Source organism: Pan troglodytes, chromosome 19 (assembly GCF_028858775.2).
Source record: "Pan troglodytes isolate AG18354 chromosome 19, NHGRI_mPanTro3-v2.0_pri, whole genome shotgun sequence".
NCBI lineage: Eukaryota > Metazoa > Chordata > Mammalia > Primates > Hominidae > Pan > Pan troglodytes.
Genome location: NC_072417.2, coordinates 17,241,088 through 17,249,093, shown reverse-complemented (window position 1 = coordinate 17,249,093; position 8,006 = coordinate 17,241,088). Strand labels below are relative to the sequence as shown.

The window sequence follows — 8,006 nt, the reverse complement described above, 5'->3', positions numbered from 1 at the left end:
GCCGGGCGAGGTGGCGGGTGCCTGTAGTCCCAGCTACTCGGGAGGCTAAGGCAGGAGAATGGCGTGAACCCAGGGCGGAGCCTGCAGTGAGCCGAGATCGTGCCACTGCACTCCAGCCTGGGCGACAGAGCGAGACTCCATTACAAAAAAAAAAAAAAAAAAAAAAGAAAGAAAGGAAGAAAGAAATGGAAAAGAAGGAAAAACGAAGAGCTTTCTTTTCACATATTGTCTCCTGCTGAGATGGGATAGGGGTGGTGGCAGGGGTGTGTAGACTGGACACCTTAGAGGAATGGAATGTGTGGCCAGGGGATAGGAGTGGAATTAGAAGTGACCATAAGTTGCTTCTCATTTACATCCTAATTTTCGTCCAAGATGTTTCCTCCTGCAGACTGTCCCACCCACGCCAACCCTTCCCTTCCTCATCAAAATCCCAGCAGTTCTTCAGGACCAACTCCTATGCCAACACTGATCTAGAATCTACCTCCTTCGTCTCTGGCTTTGGTTAGTTGGCTGTGTGTTTATTGTCTCAACTCCTCCCCGTCCAATCACAGGCATGGGCGATTTGAGAGCCAGCTCTTTCTGACCCACCACCCCTGCCTTCCTGGAGAGACCCGCGGGCTTTGTGCTTATTAGGCAGAGTGCAGTACTGAGCTTTGCAGTAGCAGGCAGTCAAATGCTGGCTGACCCGAATGGATGGGGTGTTTTGAGATAATTAAGCAGGGAGTTAGAAATCTCCCCCAACCCACACAACACCCCCGAGTCGGAGGGCTCTCAAAGTGGCAGCAATGGCCATTTTCTTTTCATTTCTCAAGATAACTTAGATTTCATAAAGAATATATGAATATACGCTCTTTAAAAAAATGGAATGTTACAAATACAGCAATGTTTCTCTTTGACTATCACGGCTGTTCCTGGGCCATCACTATTATTAATCAGAGAGTGTATGCAGGAACACTCTGGTTAGCACAAAAGCCTGTCCCCATTTCCACTACAACATCAATCGGTGCTGTGGGCTTGTATGATTTCATCATTCTGCCACCCGTCTTTGGCTGGTCGCCAACCCCAATCCCATTTAAAAAAAACAAAAAACAAAAAACAACTAGATGAGAAATGCTCTGTTGTGGGCTTAGAATTCCTTTCCAGGACACTGTGGCTACCCGCTTGGCCGTTGTTGGGAGTTTCCGGCAGTCTCTTTGTGTCAGGCCTGTGGGTCAGGGGAGGGGGGTGAAGGTTGTCACAGGAAGCCAGTCTCTCAGACGTGAATTGGCCGGGCTGGCCATGTCACCTTTGCAGGAATGGGGGGAAAAGGGGAGCAGGAAGTCCTGGCTGGGCTAGGACACAGGAATAATACACCCCTCACCCCTCCGTGCATTGTTTTGAAGATCAGAAGAGAGATTGTGTGAAAGCTGTACTTGTACAGCATGGAAGACAGGAAAGAATATTTAAAAAGGATTGTTTTAATAGTTTGGCTTTGAGAAGGGATCTTATTTAGGCTTTCTTCTTTTAAGGGATCACTATGCTAAGGAAGATGATGTAACGACAGAGATATTTCACTTCCCAGACAAAAATTATATGGTGCAATTGCACACACTTCTGTCGGTGGTGTCTTTAGAAGAATCCTGTGGTCAGAGTGGGCCTGAGTCCTGGGAGATGTGATCATATAGTCAGACTCCCCAAGCACAACATGTTTGGATGGGAGTTCGTTTGTCAGACCACAGGCAATTGCATCAGATGACTAGTCTCTGGATGGCATTCAAGCCTGGGAATATCTGTGACTGTGTTTGGGGAAGACTCTAGGCCTGGCTGGGCAGCAAAGACGGGGAATGACCTGCTGGCTGCTGCTTAGTTGGCATATGAAGGGGAAGGAAACTTGTCATTAAACTCATGGCAAGAAAGAGCAACTCCATGGCATTCTGTCTGTGTGGGGAGTGACCAGTACTTTTCTCTTCCTTTCTTTCTTTGAGAAGTCTCTTTTCACACGTTCATAGTTTTGTTTTGTTTTTTTTCTTTTTCCTGGTTAAAACATCTCACCCACTTCCCCTGCCAACCCATTCCCGTCCAATCAGCAATCACAGTCCAAATGTCAAGGTCTCTTCCCTGATGTTTACAAGGGTGAGTGTTATGAGCCTTCTCCTTTTCCCAGATTATACATATTGGGTAAAGAGATGAAGTCTGTCTCTGTCACTCAGGCTGGAGTGCAGTGGTGATCATAGCTCACTGCAGCCTCGAACTCCCAGGTTCAAGCAATCCTCCTGCCTTCACACAGACTACAGGCACACACTACCATACCTAGCTAACTTTAAAAAAAATTGTAGAAATGGGGTCCCACTATGTTACCCAGGCTGGTCTTGAACTGGCCTCAAGTGATCCTCCAACCTCGGCCTTCCAAGGTGCTGAGATTACAGAAATGTGCCGCTGCATCCAACCAATTTTGTAATAGCTTGATCATGGTATGGTCCCCTTGGTTGCTGCAAATCTCATGGAACTCAGGACAAATGACCATATATGTCAATTTTTTTGTTGTTGCTTTTTATGGTGGAGCGGGGGAGGTGAAAGAGAAAAAGTTTAGAGCTTCAGGGTCTTTTCACTCAGAATTTGGGGTGAACATACTCATATGGTTAAGTTGTGGTAATGAACAGCCACTCAGACTCTCATTTTAGGGAATAACTAGTGTTTTAATTTTTAAAAATGGAAACTTATGTTTCTTCCTACCCTGTCCTTGACATCACGTGGTCTTTCTTACAATGATTCACACTGGTTCCGAGATATTGTGTCCATCTCTTCTTCTTCTTCTTCTTCTTCTTTTTTTTTTTTTTTTTTTTGAGATGGAGTCTCGCTCTGTCGCCCGGGCTGGAGTGCAGTGGTGCCATTTCGGCTCACTGCAACCTCCACCTCCCGGGTTCAAGCAATTCTCTGCCTCAGCCTCTCGAGTAGCTAGGATTACAGGCGTCCACCACCACATCAGGCTAATTTTTGTATTTTTAGTAGAAATGGGGTTTCACCATCTTGGCCAGGCTGGTCTTGAACTCCTGACCTCGTGATCCTTCTGCCTCAGCCCCCCAAAGTGCTAGGATTACAGGCATGAGCCACTGGGCCCGACCTGTCCATCTCTTCTTAATGTTCCATTTATAAGGTCATGCTGATACCTTAAAATTGGCCATAGTGAGAGTATTTAAACCGTGGAAATGGGCAAATGCTACAAATCGAGTATCTCCCCATCCCCAAGATCTGGCTGTTAAATACTTAGCGGCACATCATTGTTTTTCTATGTCAGTAGCGACGGCTCCATGCAGAAGGCCAGGGTTATGTCTAAAAAGAAAAAGACAAAGTTAAAGAAAAGTTTACTGTTCCTTAATTATCTTGTTATCATGAAGATACAAAAATTCATTTGGAAGAGAGGTTGTAAGGATCAGCTTTTACATTGACATGTGAACTTATTTCCTCCAAAACAAAATGAATCAAAGGAAGGATATTAATTTGTTTGAGCAAATATGTCAGTATTGGTCAGGAAAAAAAAATTCAATGTCACGCCAAGTTGGCAGGATATTATTTTATAAAGCAGAGGGCATAGTCTGGGTTGAATTACTCCCCTATTCAAGTTTGTTATTACAAATTGTATTCGTGGAGAACAGCCTACCATATTCACTACTTAATTTTGATTGCTGATTAATGTTTTTGATAGCTAAATAACCTATGTACACCTGGCTCAGGGGCTACAATCACAAACAAAATGAAGTCTCAGCTCCTAGTGAGCTTGCATAGCAAGAGATAATCTCACCCATGCATAGATATGATCTATTTTAATTGGAGTAAGTGGAGTGGTCAGATCATATCACCTTCATGGAAAGGTAAGACATGAGGGAGTCTAAATCTGTGTGTGTGTGTGTTGAATGCTGGAGGTGAGGGTGGTATGAGATAGGAAGGACATTTGAGGCAGAAGGCAGAGTTCAGGGGAGTGGAACAGCATATTACTTTTGGGTAGATATATACCAAATATTTCATAAGAGTATGGAAGCAATGGGAATGGATGATCTATGCCTTTTCTTCAGCAAGCAGTAAGTTGGGGAGCTACTTCCAATTCCATATTTTTTTATGGTGAAAAGATATACATATATTTAGAATTAGCCAGCTGGACTCAGTTTAGATGATCCCAATTTCGTTGGTAACGTCCAAAGCATCATAATCAGGAGCCAGTTGAACATATGCCTTCTTCTCTCCATCAGGCTGATCAGGGTGTTGACTGTGGCCACATCAATGTCACAGAGCTTCTTCATGGCCTGTTTGATCTGGTGCTTTTTGGCTTTAACATCCACAATGAACATGAGTGTGTTGTTGCCTTCTGTCTTCTTCATGGCAGACTCAGGAGTCAGCAGAAACTTGATGGTAGCATAGTGATCAAGCTTGTTTCTCCCAGGGGCGCTCTTCTGAAGATATCTGGGCTGCCTCAGGAGTCACAGTGTCTTGGGCGGCCAGAAGGTGGGTGGATCTTCTTTTCTTGTGGATCTTCTTTTTTATGTGGCTGTGGACACCCTTCAACACTTCTTGGCCTTTAAAGCCTTTGCTTTGGCTTCTGCTTTAGGAGGGGCAGGAGCTTCCTTCTTCGCTTTTGGCGCCATCTTGTGAACAGGGTCCAATTCTGTATTTTAATTGGAGTGCTTAGTATATTAACATTTCATATAATTGTCGATATGGTTGAATTTAGGTCTGCAACATTATTGTCATTTTTCCTGTATGCCTCTTGTGTTTTGTTCCCGTGTTCCTCCTTTCTTGCCTTCTTTTGGATTCTTTGAATATTTTTTTGAATTCCATTTTAATTTATGCTTGGGGATGCATCACCTTCCTAGCACATTGGTGTATGATCACCTGCCAGGTAGCTCACCTGAGCTTTAGTGTCCAGAGTTTTTATTGAAGGTCTTTCCATACATTTTAATTTCCCTTCAGCCTAAAGCACTTTTTATTTTGTAGTGTAGGTCTTTTGGCAATGAATTCTTTTTGTTGTTGGTGGTGTTTTTTGTTTTGTTTTGTTTATTTGTTTGTTTGTTTTTGAGATGGAGTCTTACTCTGCCACAGAGGCTGGAGTACAATGGCATGATCTTGGATCACTACAACCAGCACCTCCTGGGTTCAAGTGATTCTCCTGCCTCAGCCTCCTGAGTAGCTGAGATTACAGGCATCCACCACTGGGCCTGGCTAATATTTGTATTTTTAGTAGAGACAGGGTTTCACCAGGTTGACCAGGCTGGTCTCAAACTCCTGATCTCAGGTGATCTGCCCATCTCAGCCTCCCAAAGTGCTGGGATTACAGGAGTGAGCCACCACACCCAGCTGGCAATGAATTCTTTTAGATTTCTTTTATCTGAAAATTCCTTTATTTTGCCCCAATTCTTGAAGGCTATTTTCACTGGAAGTAGAATTCTGGGTTGACAGTTTATTTTTTCTTTCAGTATATTACAAATGTTATTTGGCCTCCATAGTATCTGGTGAGAAGTACATGGTCATTTGAGTTGTCATTCCCCTGTATGTAATCTGTCATTTTTCTCTGACAGGCATCAGGTTTTCTTTTTATCTTTGGTTTTCAGCAGTTTCATAATGATTTGTCTACACATAGATTTCTTCATCTTTATCCTGACTGGGGTTTGCTGAATTTCTCGTGCCTGTAAATTAATGTCTTTCACCAAATTGGGGAAAATTTCAGCCATTGTTCTGCAAGATTTTTTTCTGCCCCATTCTTTGTCTCTTTCTCTGGGACTCATTAAAAGTATCTTAGACATTTTGATGTTGAGGATCTCTTCTATTTTATTTTTTTTCTTCAGATTAGATAATTTCTGTTGATCTAGTTTCAAATTCACTGACTCCTCTGTCATCTTCTCTCTGCTGTTAATTTTTAATTTTAGATATTTTAATCAATTTTAGAACTTTAACATGGTTTATTTGTATAGTTTTTATTTATCTGCTGAGATTTTCCATTTGTTTATTTATTACAGATATATATTTTTCTTTACATGATTATGCATGGTTACATCAGGTGTTTTAAAATCCTTGTCTAATAATTACAACATATGGGTCATCTTGGATTGGGCTTTTGATTGTATGTTCTCTTGAGAAGGGATCACATTTATCTGTTTCTTTGCTCGTCAAGTAATTTGGGATTGAATTCTAGACATTGTGAATATTATGTTGTATAGATGCTGGCTTTTTTTACCTCCCTCTGAAAACCATTGATTTTTGTTTGTTTGTTGCAGGCAGTTAACTGGCTGGATGCAAAGGCAATCTTTGATTCTCAAATCTCAATTTGGGCTCTTTTTGTTTCTTTCCAAGATCAAGATACAATTTATTGTCCGGGTGCAGTGGCTCACGCCAGTAATCCCAGCACTTTTGGAGGCCGAGGCAGGCAAATCACAAGGTCAGGAGTTCGAGACCAGCCTGGCCAATATGGTGAAACCCCATCTGTACCAAAAATACAAAAATTAGCCGGGCAAGGTGGCAGATGCCTGTAGTCCCAGCTACTTGGGAGGCTGAGGCAGGAGAATTGCTTGAACCCAGGAGGCAGAGGTTGTAGTGAGCCAAGATCGGGCCACTGCACTCCAGCCTGGGAGACAGGGCGAGACTCTGTCTCAAAAAAAAAAAAAAACAATTTCTTTATTTTACTTGACTAAAATTTCTGTGTTCTTTAAAAAAAAAGAACATATAATAGTTACACATATTTTGAGAGTACATGTAATATCTTTATACCTGTATACAATGTGTAATAATTAAATCAGTATAATTGAGATATTCATCTCCTCAAACTCAGTTTAGATTTTTAACTAGGTTACTTAGAACTTCTCTCCTGCGTATGTAATTCAGGGGTCATCCAGGGATTTGGGCAGAGTTTATTCGCAGAATTTAAGGCTTCCCCTGTCTGCACTCTCCTTTCTGAGATTTCACCATTACTTTCCAGCTGCTGCGGTTGTCCTCAGGTTCTTTAGGACAGAAAGACAGTGACTTCCCTATTAGAGCTTTAGATAGCCTATGTGCTCTGCCCTTAGACTAGAAGCTGTGAAAATAGAAACTCACTCAATGCAGTTTCCTGCTTCCACCTGTCAACTAATGTTGGGATTTTCACAAGCGTTGGGTAGTGCAGTTCCCTTAAGTGTTGACTCCCTCCAGAATGTGTATTTTTTTATCCTCCAGTGCATTCAGGTTGTTTATTGTGGTACCTTGTCCAGAATTTATAGTTATTATTTATGAGAATATCGGTATGATTGCAATGAGTTGGGGAGTAACTTGGAGATGAGAAATTTTTTTAATTTTTAATTTTTGTGGGTATATAGTAGGTGTATATATTTATGAAATACATGAGATATTTCGATATAGGCATGCAAGGCACAATATTCACATTGGGATTGGGTATCCATCATCTCAAGTATTTATACTTTCTTTTACAAACAACCCAATTATACTCTTATTTATTTATTTATTTATTTATTTTCAGATGGAGTCTCACTCTGTCACCTGGGCTGGAGTGCAGTGGTGCGATCTTGGCTTACTGCAAGCTCTGCCTCCCAGATTCACACCATTCTCCTGCCTCAGCCTCCCAAGTGCTGGGACTACAGGCGCCTGCCACCACGCCTGGCTAATTTATTTCTGTATTTTTGGTAGAGACAGGGCTTCACCGTGTTAGCCAGGATGGTCTCGATCTGCTGACCTCGTGATCCGCCCACCTCGGCCTCCCAAAGTGCTGGGATTACAGGCGTGAGCCACCGTGCCCGGCTGCTCTTAGTTATTTTTAAATGTACAACTAAATTATGATGGACTATAGTTACCCTTTGTACTGTCAAATACTAGATCTTATTCATTCTTTCTAACTAATTTTTGTAGCCATTAACCATCTCCAACTTCTCCCCACCCACTACTACCCTTCCCAGCCTCTGGTAACCATTCTTCTACTCTCTGTCTCTATAAGTTTAATTGTTTTCATTTTTAGCTCCCACAAATAAGTGAGAACATGTGAACCTTGTCTTTCT

The 8,006-nt window shown here is 42.1% G+C and overlaps 1 pseudogene; it reads right to left on the bottom strand.

Moving 5' to 3' along the window:
* Window positions 1-4,140: 4,140 nt before the first annotated feature.
* Window positions 4,141-4,616, bottom strand: LOC107969091 (large ribosomal subunit protein uL23-like; annotated as a pseudogene).
* Window positions 4,617-8,006: the final 3,390 nt, after the last annotated feature.